A 26,335-nucleotide genomic window follows, 5' to 3' on the forward strand; every position below is an offset into this window, starting at 1 on the left:
TTTCGACTTGGTTGCCACAAAGCATAACGTGGGGATGAAATTACATGTAAACAAGGAAGTTCGTTTGATGCAAATGTTGCCCCAACAACGTACATAGTTGTGGAATAGCCATTTGTCGAAGTCGTCTAGTTGGTCAGCACTTCAAGTCCCTGACTGCATTTATCTGGCAGCTCCTAAAATCACAGCAGGAAACAGTTTATATTTGCGGCAAATGGCGTGGGGAGTTTTCGGCATCAGGGCAACCGCCAGAGTCACATCAATTCCTTTGTAAAAACAACAAACCGATAAACTGAACGCCAAAAACATCTTTCGAATCATAAACCTGCAGACTGAACTTAACCATTACAATTGGTTATTACTATGCACACTGGAAGCTAGGAAGACGACAAAAAGAAATCCAGCAAGAAAACCCGGAAGTTTTCCAGTGTTCAGCAAGCACACGGCTACACTTTGCAACTTTGAGCCCGTCACGCCAAAACCAACAGAAAGGCGCTGACTAAAAAGGTGTTCAGAAGTGTATTACACATTTAGCTATCCGTAAGGAAGCCGTATCGACTCCCCTGCGTCATAGTCTTGCAAAGAAAATGATTTTTTCTTCTTTTCTCTTTCTTTGGCTGATGTACCATAAAGAGCTTTTTAAATTACCTGAGAGCTTGCCAAGCACATCTACTTGGAGCGAATTCTGACGATGGGACCGGTTTAAAAACGTGACCCGTTAAACTTGCGGTTAAAAAATGCACGGTTGCTCCGTTTACTCTTTTCACATGACAACATTTTGTGCATTAAAGAGCGAAAATAGCATAAATACCAATGTGTTTCGTCGGTCACATTATGAAGAAATGTCGAGAAACTGGTGTCATCCTCAAAATTCATTCCATGTGGGCAGACTTTGCGAACAAATCGGCTACAATTGATATATTCCAATGGGTGCCGAGAAGAAAATAGGTAAAGAATTATTCAAAAAATACTCGCTACTCGAATATGTATTTCGATTTCGCGTTCAAGTCATGTCAGCTTCTTTGATAATTTAGCTCAAGGTCTATAACGGCGTTACTTGCCACGAGTGACTTTCTTTTAATTTCCTATAACATCAAAGAACACCATGTGCTTATCATCTTTTTGATCTGTGGCGTTATCTTTCTTTTGATACGAATTTGCTACACCATCAGTGCCTCACACTGTGGGCTCTCCTCCGTGCCCACAGTGGTGGGGACGCAATAGCTTGTTCACGATGTATTGCACAAGCGCAACTCTTGTATTTGGTTACGTGCTGCATCAGATAAAATTTTAAAAATTATGTACGCATTGCGTTTAGATTTAAACCTTTTCATTAAACATTTCACTTATGCTTTGCTTCACGCATATTTTAACAAGTGCGTTAGATCGGCATAATTTTGCGAGACTACTGGGAAGTTCTCAGGATTACGTAAGAACACTCAAGCTTTATTGAGGTGTCAGCAGGCGCTTATCACTACTGTTTACAGTGCTAGGGTTAAGGAAATCCGGGTAGCTGAAGACTGCAGCTTTGTTTCTTTGACAGCGTGGCCTGGTGAGAAATTCATACGCGCTTCGTCGCAACCACAATCCTCCGTCCGGTTCACTGGGGCCTGTAGGTGCATGCGCAATATTGAAATAATTCTTTACAAGCAGGAAAGTGGAAAAATATGCGTGAAATTTTGCAGATAGTGAACACAGAACGGGTAATACACGATAACATGTATTACGCTTACGGGAGAAAGAACTGAATACGTATATGCCCTGGACAGCAAGATGTCGGTTGACGTCCCGCAGGCCGGATGAGTCCTAGTCCGCTAGACTTGTTCAACAGCAATCGTGAACCACCCTATTTCCGCGCTTGCTTTGATGCGAGAGGTGGGGCTATATACAACGATGCGTAATAAATTTGCAACAAGGGAAAACTCTGAACGCTCCAAAGGAACAATCACTCTGGGCGGACGCCTTCCGAAATTTATGAGCCAACCACCAAACTGAACTGTAATACTTCTATTTTCATTTCCTACATGCGATCGTCCATAGGGGCCTCGGGGAAATTTGGTCGATTTATGGCATTGACCTTTTGCAAAGCTTCCTTTTGTACATTTTCTTAAGTTTTTAAGATTCCGTGACACATAATGTATCTCGACCTGCTCGTGGAATGGGAGCGCTAGATTCTGAGATATTGTTAGAATGACTAGCTGAATACATTGATGGTAAAGGATTCAGATGAGCAGTTGAAGAAAGTTCAAAAATTGCTCATAAGATAGCATTAATGAAGAACTATGTAAGCTCCTAACTAATATGCTTTAATAAAGCTCGCGAGCTGCACTGCCTTAATTCTAGTGCTAAATTAAAAATTATACATCGAACTACTACTTTTTGACCGAAAATGATGGTTGTCAGGGTAAAAACCTATTTCTTTAACATTTCCACTTACAAAATACAAACATACGAAGCAGCATCTCCGAAACATTTACTGGTCTAGTAGCGTCCCCACTGACCTACAAATGTCAGAATCAAAGTTAAAGACAGTCTCGAATATTTAACCGGCAATTTCCCGGTTCATGATGGTGAATGTCATTCGCATTAAGGTCACCTGCCAAGCTAACAATGGCTTTCCATATTAAACATTTCTCTACCTGCTACTGCAAGGATATTTAAAGGCCTTATAAAGAACAGACAAATTCAGCGTTGCTTAATCCTAATGACTCAAGGATTTCACTTAAAAACGATGTATTTTATCACTGCTAAGCTAATGTTAAATACATCTTCTCTTAACCACATTTTTACTTAGCATGAGTACGTAGGATTTTGTTAAGACCCACATGTAACTTTAGTCCGTGCTGTTTTAGTGACAACACTAGCCAATTTTCGTTGCAAATTGAGATAATTTCTTCCTTTCATCTGGAGGCGCACCACGACGTTTCTAGTAACATTGCGATGTCCCTCATTTTATTGGCACTGTGTCATGCCGGTTTTGCAATTACAGGACTTCGTTTTTTATCAAGTATAACCCATTTGAGCTCCTCGTACCATGGATAGAGACATCTAACTTGCCTTGCATTAGGTCTCATGAGGTGAGCAGTGCTATTCGAAGTCTTACTGGATGCTCCGTGTAAACCATACAGCTTTTTGTTATTTCTACGGTAGCTATTTTCCATGTCAACGTGCAGTGTGGGCTCTTCCATTTTGCCACTGAGCTCATTCCCGCAGTACCACAGCGTTCGTGGAGCAGCCAAGCGTTAAACGCGCTCGTCTACCGTGATTTATTGAACGTTGAAGAACCCCGGGGGTTCAAATGTTTAGTAGTTCCTCATTATCTCTCAATTGAGTTCCAATTCTTCAAGTGATCGCTTCTGAGGAACACCACTTCTATTCCCAAGTTGATTATTTCTAGATATCCAATTATCTACTTCCGTTTTAAGGATTCAGAGTGGATATCTAATTATTGATTCCCTGATAAAAGATTGCATTATTTAATTCAGGAGTGCATTGCTCATATCAAAGGTTATTATCTCAAGTCGGCTTACTACATGAATAAATTCTTTATTTGCGCGCTAAACAACTCAGCAGGCGAAAATCGAATAGTGGTGCTCTACTGTGGCGACTGCGATCATTTCCGAACACTCCAAGCGACGAATCAATGAATCTCTCCATAAGTAAACTTCTCTACCAAAAGTAAGCAAAGCTTCAGCAGTTGGTATAGACAATGCGTCAGATTCTGTTACGCGCATATACAGTATACTTAACGCAATAGCGTTAAAGGCTCCGTGTCGCAGAAAATCTAGCGTCGCCGTCGACGGCATTGTCCGTTACTGAAAAATCATACTGAAGCACGCCTCCAAACAAAGCGGGCCATCCGCATGGCGCAGAAACATCAGTGAACTAATTGAATTTCTTCAAGTAACATTCCTCAGAAAATTGGTAAAGTAGGACTTATACACAATATACAGGCATGATAGCGTCGAATTATAATTTGAATGTACCAGAAAAGATAATTTTGTTACGCGTTAACTCAATACACGAACCCCTTTTTCCGTTGGCTTTTGAGGCCTATCTCAGTAGGAGAGGCATGCTTCGCTCTCTTCCTTGCAACACCAAGCACATGGCACACTCCCCCCCCCCTCCCCCCCCCCCCCCCGTCGAGCATGCGAAGCAGGGGCTGTGCCTGCCGTCGGTGGGAAAGAAAAACAGTACAGCCAGTTCCACGCAGTTAATAGAGAGAGAGAGAGAGGCTACCCTGTACTGGGGGAGGGGCAAGCGGATGCGATAGGTGAGAGAGAAGGATTAAGAAAAATTTTTAAAACTACACGCACACACACGTACGCACGCACTGTTTCTGTGGGCACTGTCACGCACCGCGCAAAGGTGTTCCTAGTGTTACGCAGCGTCACCGTACAATCCTACGTCGCACAGTGCAGTCACAATTTGTTAGAAAGTCCAGTGTCTTTTAATTACCGCAGCAGCGCCTTCATAGTGGATCGCGCTAATGTTGGCGTAGGCCAGTTTCCAAGGATCTTGTTTTCTGTCATTGGGCGCTTGTCCAGTTTGTCTAGGGTGGATGAGGACTTCTTTTTGCGGGTTGAAACGAGAGCACTGACAAAGAAGGTGAGTGATTCTTTCATTGCACCCGCAGAAGTCACCAAGTGGGCTGTTGGCCATTCCGATAAGAAAGGAGTACGCATTTTCACATGCTACTTCAAGCCATAGAAGGACTAGAAGGGTGCAGTCGCGTCGTGGAAGCTCGGATGGAATGCCGAGCTGTACATTAGGGTTCGGGTTATCAAGGAGTGCACTTGCAAAATCGGATGAACTCCATTTAGCTAATGTCAGGTCATGTGCAAGTACGGAAAGTTTTTTTCGCTGCGTCGGCTCTCGAAAGAGGAATGGGAACGCAGTTGACGCCGTCATGGGCACATCGGGCAGCTGCGTCTGCTCCATCGTTGCCGTGTATCCCACAGTGAGACTAGGCAACGACTGATAGATTATATCGTGTCCGTCGTCAACTATGCGATGGTGGACTTCTCTGATCTCTGCGACGAGCTGCTCATGTGATCCATGACGCAGTGCTGAGAGCACACTCTGTAGGGCAGCCTTGGAATTACAGAAGACTGACCATGCAGGGAATGGTTCCTCATGAATGAAATGAAGAGGCGCACGCAGGGCTACCAATTCAGCAGCTGTCGTTGATGATACGTGTGACGTTTTTACCTGTATTTTGACGGATCTTGTTGGTATCACCACAGCAGCAGCTGAACTTGCAGATGTGACTGGGCCAGCGATGTAAACGGGTACGCGGCCACTGTGCACCTCATGTAAAAGTTCTAATGTGGCCCGCTTCAGGAAAAACGACGGGTTGTTAGCCTTCTTCGTGACTCCTGGGATGGTGAGGCGTATTTCAGGTCTGTGCAGGCACCATAAAGGTGAGGATGGTCGTGCTCCAGGCATGTGGTTCGATGGCAAAGAGGTACGAGTGGCACAAATTATACGACTGAAAGTTGCGGATGGCCTTTCTGCGGGTAGAGCGGCAAGATGGTGAGAAGGTAGTCGGGCAACAAGCCGAATATGCGCCCTGAGATTGTCGGTTGGCAAGTACGTTGATATTGGGTGATCTCGAGCTATGACAATTGTTGCTGTGGTTGACGCACACCTCGGAAGACCGAGACACATCCTTAAGGCTTGAGATTGTAGTCCCTGGAGCACATGCAGGTTTGTTTTGCAGGTTTTACTAAGCACAGTGAGGCTGTAGCTTGCTAAACCGAGGAACAAGGCGTTATAAAGCGGCAGCATTGATCGCACTGATGTGCCCCATGACTTTCCGCCGAGAAATTTGAGATGTATTATTGTCATTAACATCTTCTTTAGGTATGAAAGGTGTGGGCTCCATGATAGGTCGCGGTCGATAATTATCCCTAAAAAGCGGTGTTTCCGTGCCTTTGCAACTGCTTGCCCATTGACACTGACAGAGTAACGCTTCATTGCCTTCCGAGTAAATGTAACAAGGCAGCATTTCTCTGAAGACAGCTCTAAGTTCTGTTTTCGCAAGTACAGTGATGTTAAGGCTGCCTTTTGTAGCCGTGCTCGTACTTGCAGTCGTGTTACAGAAGACGCCCAAATGCAGATGTCATCGGCATAGATTGATACTTGAACTGCGTTGGGCAAGCATCTGACTAGGCTAACGAGCACCAGGTTTAATAGCGTCGAGCTCAACACTCCGCCTTACGGTAATCCACGGAACGTTTGGTTTGCGTCGTGGCGCCATCCTCTGTCATCACGAAGAAATGCCGGTGGGTCAAATAACTGCACAGCACTGAAAAGTGCGGCCACCGATTCAGGCTTCACTCAGAGCCTCTGTAATGGCATAATGTGCTATAATATCATAGGCGCCTTTTATGTCAAGGAATAATGCCGCAGTTAGTCGTTTCAGACTTTTTTGATGTTGAAGAAGCATGACCAAATCGATGACATTATCTATAGATGAGCACCCAGGCCGGAAGCCAGCCATAGCATCTAGGTACACGTTGTAATTTTACAGGTACCATTCCAGGCGCGTCAAAATTATTCTTTCCATTATTTTCCCTATGCAACTGGCTAGCGTGATGGGGTGGTACGATGACAAATCTAACGGTGATTTACCAGGTTTGAGAAGTGGAACCAAGCGGCTGCATTTCTATTCACGTGGGACCAAACCGTTGCGCCAAGACTCGTTGTAATGATTTAGCAGCATGAGGTCTGCTTTCTGCCCAAGATTGGCGAGCGCCGCATAGGTAATGCCGTCCGGCCCAGGTGACGAAGAGCACCTGCAAGTCGCCAGTGCCGCTTCAAGCTCCTCCACCGAAAACGTTACATCCATGTGGGAATCCCGTGGCACAGGAGTGGCACATGCTCTAAGTGCGCGTTGGAGCTGTAAGCAGGAAAGTCTTGAGCAAAATTCTTTAGCAATGTCAACTTCGCTGCGACCTTGGTGCAAAGCGAAGGATTTGAAAGGAACACGCTGTTGCGGTGATAAGCGAAGTCCACGCACGGTTCTCCATATCTGAGATAATCACGGACGTGGCCCCAACGACTCACAGAAACGTTTCCATCTTTGGGATTGAAGTGCATCAATGCGGCGTTGAATCTTCTTTTGCATCTGCCTTGCCACTATGAGATCATGGATGAATTTAGTGCTCCTGTATCTTCTTTAAGCCCACCGGCGAATTGCTCGTAGTCGCTGCAGTTCAGCTTCAAATTATACATATTTCAGGAAAGGCTGAAAAGCATGCGTAGCCTCTTGCATGGCTTCTTGAATTTCGTGTTCCAGACATGAATAGTTCCCTTGCTGACATACTTCCTCCAAGTGCAAACACGAAACTACACTTCTATGATGATTCCCTTCTTATGTAAACATGGAATGTAAAGTTTGTACCTAAGCAAGCATGGAATGCGAATATCTTATTCAGCGAGTAAATTGCTTCGTCTTTTTTTAAGGATATCTGCCTGACAGATATTTCATCTTCAGTGACATCATTTCAGGAACATATTTAAAGACTTTTTAGGTATTCGAAATAAAAAACTCGCTGTATATGTAATGCTCACTGCCAAAGTTCTAAAATCGAGCTATTCACAACACTCTGTCTGAATGTTCATGCACGTGTGTTTCACTGTCGTTTCGGATGTGTTCTAGCCAAAGTGTGAGGCATGCGTTATGCTTCAATTCGTAAATATGCATGCCTCTTACGCTAGTTTGCTTTTTCGTCCATGTCATTTTCCTGGCAGATACATACACACTTTGTTTTTAGGAGTATAAATTTTCCGCTTTCAGTGGGAGCGTGACTTGAAATTAGGACTGAGAATAGACGGCTCTGACCTTACTGTAAACAAGAATATTAAACAAATACAAGTATACGGTGGCTTGAACATCATCTGTGATGGCCCACATTTCTAGATAAAGTTTAGCGTTTGCACACAATCAGTTTGCTTGACTTGCCTTTTCACGTCGAGAATAAGGGATTAGTTCGTACGAATAAAAAAGGGGGTCGTGGAACAGACTTACCGCCCTTTCTTTTAGAACGTATACGTTTTTCAGTCGTTCCACTCCTCACTACAAGGAAAGAAAGAAAAAAAACATAACGTTTCCTGACTATAACGTTCAAGAACAGCGTGATCCTTATACTGATATTACTTTGCTTGTTCTGGAGCACACAGAAACACTTCACGCACGACTTGCAGAGAAAAAAGGAGAGCATCTGTTGCCGAGGCGATGGGACACCTGTAGCTTTTACGCCTACCCTTTAGCCTAAGCCGATTTATCTTTCGATTAGAGCCCATGGCACGCGTTCGTTCCGATATATCCCCCTGTGAGACCTGATACAGTGATGGGACATAATTTCTTTTCAAGTTGTATTTTATTGCCTCCTGGTAGGCCTACGTTACGAACATGAAAGGTTTTCTTTAATTTAAGTAGCTTGTTTAGATGTCAAAAGCGGTATCTCCCTGTACGTGCAAAAGGTAACCATCTCCTCATGTTAGTTATGGTAAAACTGCATTGCATTGCGCACGCACATATATGAAGACGGGACTACATGTAGGACAATGCCATATTGCTGCTGGATCCTGAAGAATCTTGCGCGATCTCGAGGATTTCAAAACACGTTCCTGCTTTTCGCTGTCGGTGACAACACACAAGTCTAGATGGATTTAGTGTCCGACTTCTCCCGATCGGCTGGCAAGGATAGGAATAAACCACATTTATACAGTTCCCAGCACCGGAATTCGCATCCTCAATGAACATTTCGAGTAATTAGAATCGAGTGAATGTAGGGGAAATATTGAAGAAAATATGCTATACAACTTGCAGGGGCTCTTGGGTCGATACGGCACCTTCTCATAATAAACACAGAAGCCTGAAAAGTGCCTCGTCATAGCGTTCATGTTATTCATGTTTCCGCAGTACAGGCTTCAGCCGGTGTGATGAATTGCAAAAACAAACACAATCATGAGAGTGACGCTTGGAAAAAAGACACGCAGCGCCGCAATGACCACAAGTACAGAAAATTGTACGAGGGCGGAGGGACACCTGACACATTAAACCGTAGTCCGTGTCATTATTGCTATTAATGAAAGACCGATGAACATGCATGAGAGTAGCCGCGAGATATAACAGAGCTACCAACGTACGACGATTATACGCTAAATTTCCCCAAAGATGCCGAAGACCAGATGGCGCGGCTTCATAAATTGCATAGGCGAAGTTCTAGAGCCTAGTCTTCGTTATCATACAGGGATATCTGGCTGCCGAAGATTTGACCCAGAGAAACCACTCTGAAAGTACTCGATGGCTGTTTTTTTAATTACCACCATCCTTACTGAGTTCAGGTAACTCACTTCAACACTTTTTGACATCCCTGTCTATCTTATAGGATAATGTATCGTATTCTTTTTCAAAAAACCTCCGTAACCTCCTAATATTCTGAATAGCGTGCGCAAAAAATGCTTGAAAAACTTAGAGGCCTGGAGAAAAATCATGACAACACAAATTTATGTGACGTTCAGAGCGTAATAAAAATTTGTGACTAATGTTTTTGCGACACTACCGTGCGATGGTCGCTATTCTTCGTCGTTGCTGTCCGAACATTAGGACATTCGTGTCAATTCATGACGATTGAATTTAAATATTAGTCAAGTGCAAGAGAAACAAGCTTCCCTAGTTGTATGCTTCAAACTATGCCAACCTATTAATGTGGAATGTAAAGCAAATAAAGCTGTATTTTCAACGGTCATTTTTTCACTTCAATAACAGCAACGTGGTTAGACATTTCTTCAGAAATATCAAGGCACATAGAACCGTTCACGGAGCTCCCGCTTTCACACTTGGAAAATTTTTGTCATCTGAAATAAATGTTATTAGATGCCATATAAAGGTCTGGTTCAAGGGACTTTGCTGAACTAATAACGATAATTATAGTTGCAACGTTAATTGACAATATTTATGATGAGGGCGCCTCAGAAACTAGTATTTATATCCTGATGGAATGACATGCGACTAGAACTTGTCGTTGCGACGTGGACTTGCTCGCACTTCTTGCCCGGACAGCGATACACACTAGACTGTGCCCGAGTAAGTTAGCATACAAATGTTATATTGCTAATATTGTTTTTAACAATAATAACAATGAAGTTATCTTATGTTCTCCTAATATATACTAATGCTTTCTCTGCAATATGTGTGATTCATCTTGTATGTTACATATGTTTTCACTCTATTCTTATTTTCTTCTTTCTTTCTTTTTTTTGTATTATTACGATGTATAAGTATTATCTGTGACCAAGGCCTGTTCACCTACCCTATTTGATACCCTCATTATTGAGTGCCTTTGGAGTATCTTGATGAATAAATAAGTAAATAAATAAATAAATATATAAATAAATAGCCGCATTTTGCTCGAGAGGTTATTTTGATAAACGTTGCTCCAAACGTATTCTTCGTTTCTGTCCCACTATTTATATTCCTTTCACTGAGGCATTTGGCTGTGTACATTGCTTGTTAAACTCTGAATATTCAAATTCTACGTCATCACATGGGCCCAGCGCGACACTTTATTAGCGTGATGTCGCACGGCAGAAGTAGTGTGCTGCAACACAACTGCCGCGGGTGCGGCATAAACGAAATTGAGCAATGAGGCTTCATGCGACCTATCGAACAACTGGGTAGCATTTCTGAGCAGAGTCGAGCACTGCAGGGCATTGAGATATTGTGAAAACTCTGCTGCATCCCGCTCGGCTGTTAAAAAAATTAAATTCTGGGGTTTTACGTGCCAAAACCACTTTCTGATTATGAGGCACGCCGTAGTGGTGGACTCCGGAAATTTCGACCACCTGGGGTTCTCTAACGTGCACCTAAATCTAAGTACACGGGTGTTTTCGCATTTCGCCCCCACCCCCGTTTCGCCCCCATTTCGCGACCTCGCGCTCGGCAGCCTAACACCATAGCCACTGAGCAACCACGGCGGGTGCTCGGCTGTTCCACAGAAAATGCGGGAACTGAAGGCAGGCCGGGTGGAGTTTTCTATCCCTTTAGTATTCAGCGTATGTTGATGAAGACCATTGCTCCACTTCTGTTCCTAATTTTACCCTGTGAAGAGTCATAAAAGTGATTGCCATAAAGAAAAAAAAACGAAGCAAGCAGAATAAGGTTTTAGCAAAGCGCTGGAATCAACAGTGAGAAAAGCAGGCAGCTTACACGAAGATGAGGAATGCAGTTACTGCCCGTGAAGCTCCTAAACCTGCACTTCGGCAGCTTGTACATTGTGTTTTCTGGTGTATGTGAAAACTGTAAGAAGGTATTGTGTGTATTTTTTGGTGTGCTTTCTCTCGTTTATGCAGTTTCTTATTTCTTTAACAATTGTCGCCTGTTCTTTGAGTTCTTTCCTCTACTGGATCTTTTTATGTCTCTGAAATGCGCTTGATACTGATCCTAGTGCAGTAACTGGAAATGTGTTAAAACGCAGATTTCGTGTTCATAGTTCAAGATGACAGAGTCCAAAGTAGTTAAGTCCGTAAGCATTTACACCAGTATTTTATTTTTGTTAGAATAACTTTATACTAGGTTTTGTTGGCTACGTACATTACTACAATACCTTTCTTCTTTTTATTTTGTATAGATTAACAGAGCCGCAGAAGTTAATATTTTGACGTTGCTGTGGCACAAACGAAAGTTAAGAAATGAAGCTTGGATTTCCCATTCAAGTACTTCTGTTAACAGGTCAGTGCATCTTAAATAAAGCAATAAATTTTGGTAGACTGATCTTGTCAGACCTTATAGTGTGATTGAATGTGTAAGCGCGACCGAAGGAGGACATAGAAAGAAATAGAGACACACAGACAGCGCTACTTTCAGCTATATAACTTTCATCAATTACAACTGCCAGCTATCAACGCTCAACTATCGACAGTTGAAAGTAGCGCTGTCTCTCGGTGCCTTTCTTTCTACGTCTTCGTTCAGTCGTGCTTACACATTCTATCATGGATTATAACCAACTAGTCCGCCAACGTGTTTTACCTTGTAGTATGTTTTAGAAGCGCTGTTTCTAGCGACAAAGTGCACATAATTATTGAATACATGGTCTTGAAATAAATGCGGCTTCAGCTAGTTTTTAAGACATTAAAATTAGAAGAAGGGATGTCATCGCAATCTTGTAAATTATGCTGACTATCCCACTTAAGCAAGATACGTTCCCGTCGTCTCTCACAATATACAAGTTTTATTACAGCATCAAGGTCATAATTTCACGTAATATCGATACGGAACAGTCGCCACAGTGTGGCTGCACTGAGGAGGAAGAAGACGACGTGTGCCCGTTTCATATAGCGTCGCCATATTTGCCACCGTTGGTCTACGTGTAAATATATTGTAAATAGACTTGTACATCAGCTACACGTAACAATATCAGCAGGTTTGCTTTACTCCTTGGAGAACACTACAGACGTAGAAACACGTACAAATTCAGTATTTCCGCACTTGTTGTTATACTCTCGAATACACCTAATACCATGTTTTCGGTGTGAAAAACTGGCCATATAACGCCAATAGACAAATAAGCTAGGGAATGTTTAGGGCAAATAAGGTGTGGTTGTAATTGAAGTGTTGAAAATAATGAAAATAATTCCTTCAACTTCATTGTGGGTTGGATTACAAAAAAATGGAGAGCCTCGGTTTCCCTTATTTCGTTCATTCAGAGCCAGGGTCTCGAACCTAGCAGCCTTGATGTCAATAGGCAGCATACTAGGCTTCATTTATTCAGTGCCTCCTCTCCTCAGCCAAGCTGTTACGTGATGACATGAGACAAAAAAAGGGACTTAGCACATCCGCCCACTACGACCTTGAGTGGCGCTGGTAAATACTCCCAGGGTTAGATCTAGCAAACCTAAATACCCTTGTTATAGTGGCAGGATTGACAGCCGTAGCCGTAGCACAAGTGGTAGTGTAACGAACGCGTGATGTGGAGGTTCTAGATTCGGGTTCCCTCTTCGGAAAGTTATATGTTCGTCCAGTTAATTTCTTTTTCTTTAATACATTTCCGCATTTCAGTTACAGCGACTTGTAATTTCCCCGTTGCTTTCCTTGGCTTCACTGTCTCTTAGCTTTTTATATTCATGATTGGGAAATGTCAAACATCCAGCATTTCTTCTTTCCTGCTATGCGAAAAGGAAGCCCACAAGCAATCTGCAGCCTGTTGCCATTGATAATTCTTCCATAGAAAAACAGGCTTACAGATAAAGTTGCGGAGAACATCTGGGTAACAGAATGTTACCAGAGAGATTCGCTCTTCGCTTAGTTAATGCGTGGACGTGGCTTAGGAGGTGAAGCCGCCACGGCCACGGCTTGTTGGAGCGTTCCTGCCATGGTGGCGATGGTTACAAGGAGCAGCAGCTGAATGCGACCACTCAAGAAGGGCACACTTGCGTATTCTGTTCGCTGCCATGCACGCACGTGACCATCTTCATTCTCGGCGGCGGTGGGGCCGATTGTCGCGCCACTACAAATGCACTCACGTTCAAAACGAAAACTGCGCACACTGACAGGACACAAAAGGCATACAGACGCAGTGCCAACTTGCAACTGAGGATTTATTTATGTTTTTAACCTAGATCACTACCCTTCCGGCTTGGTGACTTTTGGACTGTGGCACTTGCATTGTGTTCCGCATATCCCCCCCCCCCCCCCCCCTTTCGCACTGTCACTCAGCTCCCAAACTTCGCTTTCCAGCTAGCTCATGAACACAACGCTTTTGTAGCCTCCCCGGGGCCGCTTTGTTGATTACCACCGCATGGACCAGCCTTCTGTTATCCCAAGTGTATAACACGCGACGTGGTTTTTATGGAGTTCAATATTCGGTGAGAAGCTAAGGATTCGAATCGAGCCCCGCCCATACTACCCACTGCACCTGCACTTTGCCCCCCCCCACCGTGTTCCTGCGCCAAAACATAGTTTCTGAGAAAGCTTGATGTTGAAAGAGTTTCCCCTCTACCGCTTTGCTTAGCGTAAAATGATGTCGGAAATGCGTCTGAAAGCAGCATAAAAGCATAACCTTTTGAATATTTAAAGCATTGCTAAGACAAATCACTAGATAAATGACTCAGCTAAACAAGGTGTTTTCACATTTAGCGTCACTGCCATCAGCGATAACTTCTAAAATATAAAGGAGGTTTCATTCTACAATTCGTAGACTAGTCGTGGCTCCGGTGCTGTCGAGGTTTAACGTATTCCGTCTTCCCGGTATATGGGAGGCAACAGTACCAAATTCTTCGAAGCTTCTCGGTTGCTACATAGGAGCTTAGATATGAGCCTGAAATATATCTCCTCGTGTCTTGTACAGTCTCACTCTTTTGTAAGCCGTGCTAGCGAGAACACCGAACATCCGGCAAATACCCTCAAAGGAAAAGTTGGCTGCAAAGGAATAGTTTGCTCAAAGGAAGAATTGGAAAATGTTGCCTTTGTCAGGCGAAAAAGAGACTCTTTTACATTCAGAAAACATTGCGCGCGAGTAATAATTTAACTCCAACAGGTATGACTGAAACCAATGACTATAATGCCGTCCATAAGAACCGAACAAATGTTGCAGTTACTCCTATGTTATTTGGTTTTAAAGACTGCGTTGGTTATCAACTGCAGTATTATCTGCCTCTTCAACTGCAGTGTCATTTTCGCTTGAAGGGTCACAACATTTACACGTGCACTTCTGATGGAACAACTACATTAGTATTCTCTGCTTGAAAACCTACTTTCGAGATGCGAGTAAGGAAACGTTGTCAAAAAGTTTCTGTGAATATTTATTTTCGTTTTATAGCGCATTAACACTCTCGACTCAAAGTGCAGGAGTGAATAGAGTTTGGGGAAGGGGGAGCGTAGCATTTTAGTGTGTTTTACATGATAGCTAAATGTGCAGCTGTTGCGATGGTGCGTTACCTAAGGTGCGTTGCTGAGAACGTAAGGAGGTATGTTGGTTTTGTGAGGCTTTGCGAGGCCGAAGTGCCTGCTTTTGAGCGGCAGGTTCAATATGGTTATTGCGACAGCGTAATTAGCCATGAACTTTTGAAAAGTCGATACAAGACGTTCTTTTATTCAAAAAATACATTGTAAGGCTTCCTCGTGGCAACGTAATGTCCGCTAAATACCGGGACATTCACGTCCAGCATTACAACTGGGGGAAATATTGTTGAGACAGAAACGGTTGGTGCCTGCTAGACTCGATGACTTGGTATTGTTTTGATCCTTCTAATCTGGGACGCCTTAATTTTCAGGTATTCTCGAGTTGAAGTCAAGTCTGTGGAGGCTTTTTAGATTTTTCGTTCGCAGGTTACCAAAAGTGTGGTGTGCGAGAGGCATAGTTAAGTACAATACAATATTGTCATGTAGTAGTGACGCTGAAGAAATCAGCAACACGGGAAATGACGAAACAAGCGTTTTTGGGCGAATATGTGCCCTGAAAAAGAGGCTACACACAAATAATGGCGACAGCGGCGAACACAGTGGCGATCATCAAAAATATGATCTGCCGGTCAAGCGCGTTGGCTTTTATACATAGCCATCGAAGGTTCCAGTGTAATTGGTGGTGCCTGCGTGCCTTCCAAAAAGTTCTACACAATTCGCGTCACACATGCAATCGGAGCAGCGATCGGAGATCTTTGTTCAATGCGCGTTCTGTTCGGTTGCTGCAACGTCCCAAAGTGACAGTATGCAAGCATGTGAGAACGGGGCGGAGAGAGCAGCCAATCGGCAAACTGTGAACTCCCCGGAAGCTTACTTCCCTCGTTTGTCGTCTGCTTGCAGACAGTATACTACGAAACGAAATGTTTCTGGTCTTCCAATGAATGAAATCTTTATCTAAAAAATGTATTTTTTCTTCTCTAGCCTAAACAAGTTTTCCAAATATTAGTACGTGTGGCTACTACAATTTATAACTATTGCCGAGTTTCTCTGCGCCGCCCCTAGGGGGTGTCGCGCATAGCGAGAAAAAAAAAAGAAAAAAGAAACGACGGGAACCGTAGTGCACTTTTCAAGAGGCAGCAACAACATTGCAGTGGTTCGCTGGCCCCAATGATGGGGTCAATTTCGTTGTAGAACGAACGCACTATTTCTTTCGGGAAACGCCATTTCTTCAAACGCGTTTCGCGCCTCCACCCGCTCTCCTTCCTCCTCGAGCAACGCCAGCGCAGCAACCAAAGTTCCATACGCAAGCGCCATTTTCTCGAATTAAACTATTGGTTGGATCCGAACGTGCCATTCCGCAGCCGCTGCCTCCGGTCGGATTCAATACAACTCACCAGACGCACCATGCGAGCCGGCCTCGTAAAGGCCGATCCACACGAAGGACCAAGTCCGCGGGCCGATCGGTCACGTGATGCGACGTGACGGCCCGCCGCGGTCCTCTCCGGCGCAGAGCACATCCACACGGCGGACCGCCATAGCAGACGGCAGAGCAGACCAACCAGCTGCACTCTCGGCCAGAGTGTTATCGTTGTTATCATTCCGGCTCCAGTCCCACAAAGCCGGGAACTGCTCAACGAGGGATACAAAATAAAGAACCTCCTCGTCACTCCAAGAGGACACGGTGTTTAAAAAATATGTCTGCTTCACGCACGTGTAGGCGGAACGGCGGACATGAAACGACTGGCTTGACTGGCTTTTGCTGAGCCGAAAACTAGATTGGATTTGGCTGAAGACACTCTGTTGCCGGTCAACCTTCGTTGGCTACGCCAGAATCGCTGCGGTTTGCATGCGGTCCGCCGCCAAAACGGAAGCGGAAAAAGCCTCGGCGCTTTGTTGGACCGCGAGGGCCGCGGTCTTGCGCGGGCCAACGGCGGTACGCACGAACTGGTGATGTCCTATCACGTGATGCGCGGACCGCGGTCCAAAAGAGAAATTTGGTCCGTCGTGTGGATCGGCCTTAACGAGCGTATGATCGCTTCAAATTTTCCAACTCCCGTCGGGTTCGGCGCATAGCAGAAGACGTGCTCGGTTGCGCGATGATTGACAGGAGCATATCGTCATTTTGACGACACCAAAAACGATGCCGCGCCCCGCGGCAGGCGGCGCCGGCGCGGAGTAGGCCAATCGCGCGCGCCGGTAAGCGACCGAACGCGCCGAACAACTATCTCCGATCGCACCCCAGATTACAGAAACTTCCGTGACTACAGAACCATCGACAACATTCCAGAAACTTCCGATACACGCGGGCGTGTCTCATGCTGAGCGATAACATTGTTTACACGGAGAAAAGCGCTCACCCGTAAAACTTTAAGTCCACGTGTCAACGCCCCCTTCTTAAAAAGCGTCGTCCCGATGCTACAAACCGGAGACCGGAACACAAAAGGACATTTATTAAACAAAAGTAACAAAACAACAAAGTCCAAAGTAACACAGTCCAACAAAAAAAGTCCGAAGTTCAGCTATGCAAAGTCCCAAAGTTCACTAGCGCTGGTACAACAGCTTACGTCGCACAACATGAACTACTTCAGTTCGTGAGCGGCGCCGTTGTAATAGCGAAATGCCGTCTGGCACGAGCTCATAGTCGAGTGCGCCGATGCATCGGATGATCTTGCAGGGTACGAAATAGCGGCGCAAAAGCTTCTCACAAAGTCCTCGTTGGCGTATTGAGGCCCAAACCCAAACACGGTCACCGGGCTGGTACTCGACATTGCGTCGTCGAAGGTTGTAGTGTCGGCTGTCGGTCCTCTGTTGGTTCTTGATCCGCAGGCGTACGAGCTGTCGGGCTTCTTCGGTGCGCGGGAGATAGGTGGCGACGTCACACTTTTCTTCGTCGGTGACGTGCGGCAGCTAGCAATCAAGAGTCGTCGTCGGGTTCCTGCCGCAAAGCAGCTTGAACGGCGTGATCTGTGCTGTTTCTTGCAACGTCGTGTTGTAAGCGAAGGTTACGTACGGCCGGACGGCCGGCATCCCAGGTCTTGTCTTCGATATCGACGTATGTATGTACATTGCTAACGTGTCCGCGAAGGCCTTATTCAGGCGCTCCGCAAGGCCATTCGTCTGCGAGTGGTAGACAGTTGTCCTCCTGTGACTTGTCTGGCTGTATTGCAGAATGGTTTGGGTGAGCTCTTCAGGAAAGGTAGTTCCTCTGTCGGTGATGACAACTTCTCGGACGCCATGTTGCAGCAGGTTCCCGACGAAGAATTTCGTCATTTATGCTGCACTACCTTTCGGCAGAGCTTTCGTTTCAGCGAAGCGGGTGAGGTCGTCCGTCACCACGACGATACACTTATTGCCGGTTGTTGATGACGGAAAGAGTCCCAACAAATCCATCCCAATCTTCTGAGAGGGTTGGCAAGGAGGCTCGAACGGCTGTAGTAATCTTTCTGGCCTTGTCGGTGGCTTCAGCACGTCTTGACGTAACGGGCGACGTCGGCGGTCAGCCATACCTTTCCTGTATGTTCGATAGTGTCCGGGAGAATCCGAGGTGTCCAGTGGGCGGATCGTCGTGTAGGACGTGCAGTACTTCTGGTTGCAATGCTGAGGGAACAGCAAGAAGGTTGTTGGCGCGGACTGGTGAGAAGTTATTTACGAGTAGGTTGTTTTGAAGCGTGAACGAAGATAACCCTCGCTTAAATGCCCTAGGTACAACGTCGGTGTTCCCTTCCAAATACTCGACGAGGCCTTTTAGCTCCTGGTCTACTCGTTGCTATTAGGCGAAATCTTCCGCACTTATTATTCTAAGGAAAGCGTCGTCACCCTCGTCATCTTGCTGCGGCGAGTCAACGGGGGCGCGTGATAGGCAATCGGCATCTGAGTGTTTTCGTCCGGACTTGTATGTTACAGTGATGTCATATCCTTGCCGGCTCAGCCTCCACCACGCCAGGCTTCCTGAAGGGTCCTTGAAGTTCGCTAGCCAGCACAACGCGTGATCGTTGCTGACGACTTTGAACGTCCTGCCATATAGTTAAGGGCTGAATTTTGCTGTAGCCCAAATGATGACGAGGTAAATGATTGCCTTCCGCTTTTGACAGCAACAGGATACCGTAAGCTATCACCTGTTGAATTCCATCTTTCCTCTGCACCAGCACGGCGCCATGGCCTAGGTTACTGGCGTCAGTGTGGATTTCGCTATCGGCGTCCTCGTCGAAGTGCGCAAGTACCGGTGGCGATTAAAGGCGTCGTTTGAATTCTGTAAATGCGTCGGCCTGCGGCGTTTATCGCTTGAACGCGACATCACGCTTAGTTATATGTGTCAGAAGCTCAGCGAGGTGTGAAAAAGTTTTGACAAAGCACCTGTAGGCACACATGCCAAAAAATCTACGCACTGCCTTCTTGTCGATGGGCTGCTGGAGCTTTGTGATGGCAGCTGTCTTCGGTGGGTCGGCGCGAATTCGAGATTTGCTGATCACGTAGCCGTGGAACCGAAGCTCATCGTAAACGAAGCGGAACTTTTCCAGCTTCAGAGTGAGCCGTGATGACTTGATGGCATTTAGTAATGTCGCAAGCCACCCAAAGTGATCGTCGAAATTTTCAGCGGGGACGACGACGTCGTCCAAGTAAACAAGACAGGTTTGCCACATCAGCCCTGCTAACACGGTGTTCATGACGCGCTCGAACGTTGCAGCTGCCGAGCACAGTCCACATTCATGACGTTAAACTCATAGAGGCTGTCTGGTGTGATGTAGGTGGTCTTTTCGCGAACCCTCTCGTCTACTTCTATTTGCCAGTAGCCAGTCTTGAGATCCATCGATAAGAAGTATTTAGCGTTGCAGAGCTGATCCAATGCATCGTCTATCCGTGGGACGGGATATACGTCCTTCTTCGTGGTCTTGCTCAGTTGACGATAATCGACGCAGAAACGCAGGGTCCTGTCCTTTTTCTTCACCAAGACTACAGATGCTCGCGGGCTTTTCGACGGCTCGATGATGTTGTCATGCAGAATTTCGTCGACTTGTTGCCTTTAAGCTTCAAGTTGTCGTGTTTAAACTCGGTAAGTTTTCTGGCAAAGCTATCGAGTTATTATTCGGTTATTATAGGATGCTTTGCAACTGGCGTTTGTCGAATCTTCGATGATGTCGAAAAGCAGTCTTTGTGTCGTCGGAGAAGACCTTTGAACAGTTCCTGCTTACTGAGGTGGACACCTGTATTTATGTCGAAGTCTGATTCGGGAACTATTCTCGTCCAGGCAGATGCCGCAGAATCCAAGGGGACAAACGCATTGCTGGTTTGAAGAATTTCCTCGATGTATGCGATCATCGTGCCCTTGTTGATGTGCTTGAACTCCTGGCTGAAGTTTGTCAGCAACAATTTCGTTTTTCCTCCGTGCATCGAGCAATGCCTCTTGCGACGCAAGTTTCCCGATCGAGCAGTAGACGTTGATCCCCCTCGATGGCGCCTTCTACGTCTGCAGGAGTTTCAGCGCCGAAGGAAATGACACTGCTGGAGCGGGGCGGGTTGCTGATTTGATTTTCGAGCACGCTCAAGGCATGGTGATTACGAGAGCTCTCCGGCGGTATCTTATGATCTTCGAATAGCGTTATTGACTTCGTCTTCGCGCGGATGACTGAGCAGTGTTGGTTCAGGAAGTCCATGCCAGGAATTACCTGAAGGACCAATTTCTTTCTCCTCAGGCATATCCGGGTCGGCATGGCGGAACAGGCGCGTCATCTCCTTGGTGGAGATCGCTGCGGTCTCGTTGGGTAGTTGTACTCGGGCTTCTAGAATAGCTTCGTCCTGTTCCTTGCGCGCGACGCTCGTAGATATCCGCTGGAAGCCGCTACGGAACAGGTCCCCATGTTGCAAGGGTCAGCTCCCGGTTCTCAAACCATGTTCTGGCGGCGTCTTCTAAGGCGAAATATACATGCCGCAGCTTGTCGTCGGAGTTCCAGTTGTTGAAAGTCGCGATTGGTTCATAGGTCTCTAGCCAGGTTTCTCGGTGTTCATACGATGATCCATGCAAGGTTAGTGGGTGCCGAGATTGTTGCAGCAGAATGTGGGACGCTGGGGTAGGCATTGGGGTTGATCCCTCGGTTATTCTCGGGAGGAGCTCCGTATTCTGGTAGCAGAGTCCTTGTGCCTGCGGCTAGCTCGCTGGTCCTTGGAGACGCTGGTGTTGTCGTCGAGATTCGGGCTTCGATCGCAACTTTGTGGGGGCGTTTGGTACATGAACGCACTACCACCTCCACCAGATGTCATGTACTAGTGACGGCGAGGAAAGCATCAAAACTTGGGATGACGAAACTAGCATATTATTGGGTTAACCTGTGCCCTCAAAAACCAGACTACACTCTAAGAATGGCAATAGAGATGAACACAGGCCGCGATCGTCGAAAATCTGATCTGCCGGTCAAGCACGTCAGCTTTTACACACTAGTCATCGAAGATTCCTGAGTAATCAGTGACTCCCGCGTGTCCTCCCGAAAGTTCTACATATTTCGTGTCACACATGCAATCAGATAAACCAAACTTCTGTGACAACAGAACCATCGATAACATTCGAGAAACTTCCGATGCATGCGGACGCGTCCCGCGCGGAGCGATAACATTTGTTAGATGGTGAAACGTGCTCAATCGTAAAACACAAACAAGTCCACGTGTCAATATATTATTTTAAAAAATATTTTATCAGGTTGCGCCACTAAGACATGTAGCAGACGCAGTTCACATTGCCTTTAGATTAGGTACCATTTTATCTTTGCAAACCAAGGGTTACACAGTAACCCGTCAGGTGAAGGAGGAACATGAAGCGTAAAAAGACAACTTTACATTTCGGCGCCCGTAGGCGTCCCATAAAGTCAAGGTTCTTTGTTCTTATTCTATTTCTTTTAGATTCGTGGCAAGTGTTTGCTTTAGTTCAGCATGTTTACGCTCTATCAGAATTTCAAAATGGCATTTAATGAACATCGTTTTACAGGAGTGGGAATTGCTACTATCACCGATGCCGCGATGGTGAACAAGTCGGTACCGATATCCTCGAATGGTGAGCAACATCGAAGCCTGCCTTGAATCAATGATTTGCAGCTGAGCTTAGCAGAGACTCTTGCTAGGTGAGTGGGTGCTTACCATTAAAGAAGCAAAAGCGAGTGAATATAAACGACGTCGACGGGAGGGACAGTTTGCACGCTCAGCTTTATTCGCAATGGACATCCACAACATGATGTATCAGGCCACGCGGTTGTTCAAGTGAACTTTGCATCAAGCAGACTTGTAAGCAAAACTCTGTTAAAAGCAATGGTGGCACACTCATAAATATTTCATCGCTCACTTGAGTTATGTTAAACGTTTTGGCAATCTTACATATCTGTTAACTTTCCTACGCGTAGTAACTTAACATCACTGAACGGAGGACTTCAAGTGTTGTTTTTACGGCGAAAATGCAAATTTTAGCCTGTGCTTGATGTATCCGAGCTTCGACACTCACGTATTCTGCCGCAAATACTACGTCGAGCTGTTCTATTTTTTTTCTTGCAGAGTTAAACTTTTAAAGCTTTCTTCTCATGGGGAAGAGTCGTTATTTCACTTGATTTGCTTTATTTACTATTTTAGAACTGTCAAGGTAGATAAACTAACCACAGGCACCAGTACACATGCGCATACGCACACACGCACACACAGAGGCACGCACACAAAACAAGCGCGCGCACACACACCCAAACACACGCGAAACGTCCGTACCTCGGGCCTTCCTTCAATGGCCACAGGAGTCCTCTCCCTTTCCACGGTCAAAAGTATCGCATAATTGCAGGCTCCTATGCAGGTGCTGATGTTTCTTCGACACAATGGCTCGGCGTGTTTTAGAGCGCAGCTCTTTGGCGTCCGTTCCTGGGTTTCGCGTCATCGTCGGCGTTGTCGTCGGCCTCGTAACCAGCTCCGCCCCCCTTTCATCCCCCCAGCGCTAGCAGCGACCGACTGATACCGCTGGATGCCGCTGACGCCGCTAGAGAGTCAAGATAACGTGACTGCATAGAACACCGTCGCCGCCATGCAGAAAGAGGAGGAAAGGGTCCCCCCCCCCCCTGTTCTTGTGTGGCGGATAGGGTGCTCTTCAGTTGCCGACGCGCCGGTTATTTCACGTAGGCCCCGGCACGTCGACGAATACGTGACCACCTTCCCACGGCTAGACCTGGTTCTTAGCGCTGCGGAAGCGAGGGTATCATATTGTTTGTGTCGGCATCGGCGGCGTTGTCCCTGAAACCAACTCCGCAGCTGGGGTTGACTCACTATCGGCGTCAGCGGCATCAGTCAGTCGCTGCTATCTCTTCCCTCCTCCCTTTATCGTGTTGTCCGCTTGCTGCGCGCGCTTCTGCCCCCATCGTTTGCCGCTGGGTGTACACGCCGCCCCCCTCCCCCCTCTTCCTGCGAGTCTCCGGTTGTCAAAGCACCGGCTACCGCACTCACGAAAGACGTCGTGCACTTCCTGCAACTCGCATTAACCGTCCATCGATCCACACCGATGTTAGTAGTGGGGGACTTTAATGTTGACATAAAGACAAACAGCAATTTCCTAACACTTATGCGGGAGAACATCCCGTTCCTCTCGCTCGTAACGCGTCCCACGGCTGTGACAACCTCGCGAGGCACTTGTATAGATCTCGTCTTTGAGAATCAAGCATTGGTGTACCAAGTCGAACATATATCAGTCTATTTCTCCGACCACAAAGCTTCCTTCATGACTGTCAAGAACTGTTAGTGGAGTCTTTGTTAAAGGAATACGTGTGAAAAAAAAAAAAAATTCTGTGATAGCGCATACATGTGTTGCTCGATTTCTTTGCCTCAATCTATCGAAAAGGTGAAACAGCTTATTTGCTGCGCTCAAATTTCGCATTAGGAAGTAACGTAATCGTCGGTAATTTTTTTCTTTTCGTATCTCCTTTTATGTAAATTATGAACAATTTTTTTATTTACTTGCTTATTTTACAAATACTTTAGATTTTATAAAGTCCAAACAGGACGACAGAATAAAGTGGAACTTTCATTCTTTTTTTCGCAGAACGGTTGCCCGCGATATTTCTGTTATTTCAGCGGGAATCTCTCGAGCAGCAGTGGCACAATGGTCTATATAAGTTTTCTTTCTCTTTGCGATGATTAGTAGGAAAGTTTCCACAGTGCAGAGAAAACCAGCTTGACATTACTACTTGCGCTCAATTTTTTAAAATTTTTGGCATCCTACATTTACCATTATGTATGTCTCTCTTCGCTGCATTCTCTGTTTCTTCATACCACTATCGAAAAATAAATGTTAATTGCAATATTTAACGTCGTGAAACTGAACAGTGCCTGATGAGAAACACTGCAGATTAATTTTAACAGCATGGGAATCCTAAATGTGCACCTAAATCAAAGCCCACGGGCGTTTTTGCATTTCACTCCCATCGAAAGGCCGCCGCCACGTCTCAGCATTGAGCAAGTGACCTGGCGCCCCGAAACAGTAAGCCATGGCTGTTGAAGCACCCTGGCGGGTCATTCCTGTATTGAGACTATTATGCATATTAGCGTGTTTATAAATGTTAGCACCAGCACCTGACAAATACTCGCGGATCCTCTTCAAGTTCGAGTGGTCTCCAAATACTGCAGAGTACGAAAGAAAGACACGGAAAGACCGGACAATGCGGGCGGTATATGCCTGTCGGTCATGCTGCCCAGGATTTCACGCTACGCTTCCAGCATGAACCATTACCAACTTACCAGGGTTTCTAGTTTCGCCTTAAAATCTTCAAAGGTGGTCAGCAGAGAAAGAATTCACACCCAGGGCTGATTTATTCGCCTCGAAGTACGCAGTCATGACTAGTTTTTCACTCCTCGTACGTAGAAGTGTTTGCCTTGGCTACGTTAATATTCATTGGCCGTATTTCATGCGGATGGATGGCCATGCCCATTAAAAAAAACGATTTTAAAGGACAATGAACGAGAGATACTTTTATTTCCTAGCAATGAGAGCATGCTCCTGCTAGTCGGCACTCGTCATGGAGGTAATTTGCTTTGGCCATGTATTTTAACGGGAATGTTGGGAAAATTATTTCCTTTCAACATTGAGGCTTAGTGAGCCTGCAAGCACTAACTGATTAATAATGCCTACAAAGGCTACACTTATCATTATAAGCGGTAAGAAGGCAAGGTAAACTTTTAGCCGGGAAGACCCAGTACAGCCGAAATGAGCATTTGGAAGAGTTTTGGCAAGAATTTTGACGAAGCATTCGTTAGTAAATTATTCCAAAAGCATTGGGCAAATTAATATATTGCCTTAATGTTTGCCGATGTATATCTACTTCTAATAAAAGAATAAAGTCGTGAATTATAGAAAGGTGTATTGATGAGTTCCTCTATAGTAGCACCATAACACCATACAGTCTGACCTAGGGACTTATAGATGAGTTCTCGTAATGTAAGACCACATAATATTCTGATTTCACACAATAACTGCGCATACTTCCAGAGTCGTGGAGCTGTATACTCGACGTGCGGAAGAAATGAGATAGATTGAGCGAAAACAACACCAAGGAATTTTACAGTGAAGTGGTCAAGGGCTACCTTCCCCACTATCATGTCCGCACGTAGAAAAAACTATCATCATCAGCAATGGCTTGAGCGTCGTCGTCTTCTTCCACCGCCGGCTCCTGTTGCCGCTCGTCCTTGCAGCGAAGAATTTCGCTTTTCTTCTGTCGTCGTAACGGGAAGGCCATGTTTACGGGGGTATGAGCCATTGCTTAAGCCATTGAGCCATTTATTGTCTTACGTGATGGACATATTTAATTTTCAAGCAATTTAATTTTGAAGAATCGCACGCGACAATGCAACCACGCCACCGGGCCTACTCGAGACCTCGAATGCAAGCGACAACGGTGAACTGTGGGCATGCCGTCACTGACGCCGTTCTCTCCGTCGCAGCCGAATGTCTGTGTAACCTCATTAAGAAATACGAAGACGTAACCCAAAATCAGGAAGGCTTTACTCAACCGTCGGGATTTACCTAGTGATAAACACCGAGGCCGCATTTTTCTGCTTCCCTGGTTAACCATCTGTACGGAGTGCTTGGGCTGAAAGTTTTTTTTTAGAAGTAGCATACTGCGCACTATGGCAAGAACGCACAGCGCAGTGCTCACTGCTTAAATGTAGCTGTTTAGCTTTTAGTATGTTTTGTATGGGCGGTCACCAAGATTGCCGGGTTTCTTTAGTTTTTTTGTTTTTTTTCACGTCTTTACAAAGCCTTTATACGAAGAGCTTAGGACCTTCAATATCCTTCGTTATACAGGTCACTTTGTCGTAAAGATGTCTCACTGCGCCGCCCACAAAAGAGCAGGCTAAGCATTCTGAGCTTATCGGCTACTTTCGTTATGTATATATCCTATGACACTATAACGCTCCTGATAT

The 26,335-nt window shown here is 45.6% G+C and overlaps 1 long non-coding RNA gene across 1 annotated transcript in view; it reads left to right on the plus strand.

Moving 5' to 3' along the window:
* Nucleotides 1–11,656: 11,656 nt before the first annotated feature.
* The window catches only part of LOC140213545 (uncharacterized), a 49,823-nt gene continuing 35,144 nt past the window's right edge, over nt 11,657–26,335 (plus strand). The window contains exons 1-2 of the long non-coding RNA XR_011890407.1: nt 11,657–11,740; nt 21,882–21,947. This is a non-coding gene — a long non-coding RNA (uncharacterized lncRNA). The remainder of the gene's footprint in view (nt 11,741–21,881; nt 21,948–26,335) is intronic.

Source organism: Dermacentor andersoni, chromosome 10 (assembly GCF_023375885.2).
Source record: "Dermacentor andersoni chromosome 10, qqDerAnde1_hic_scaffold, whole genome shotgun sequence".
Taxonomy (NCBI): domain Eukaryota; kingdom Metazoa; phylum Arthropoda; class Arachnida; order Ixodida; family Ixodidae; genus Dermacentor; species Dermacentor andersoni.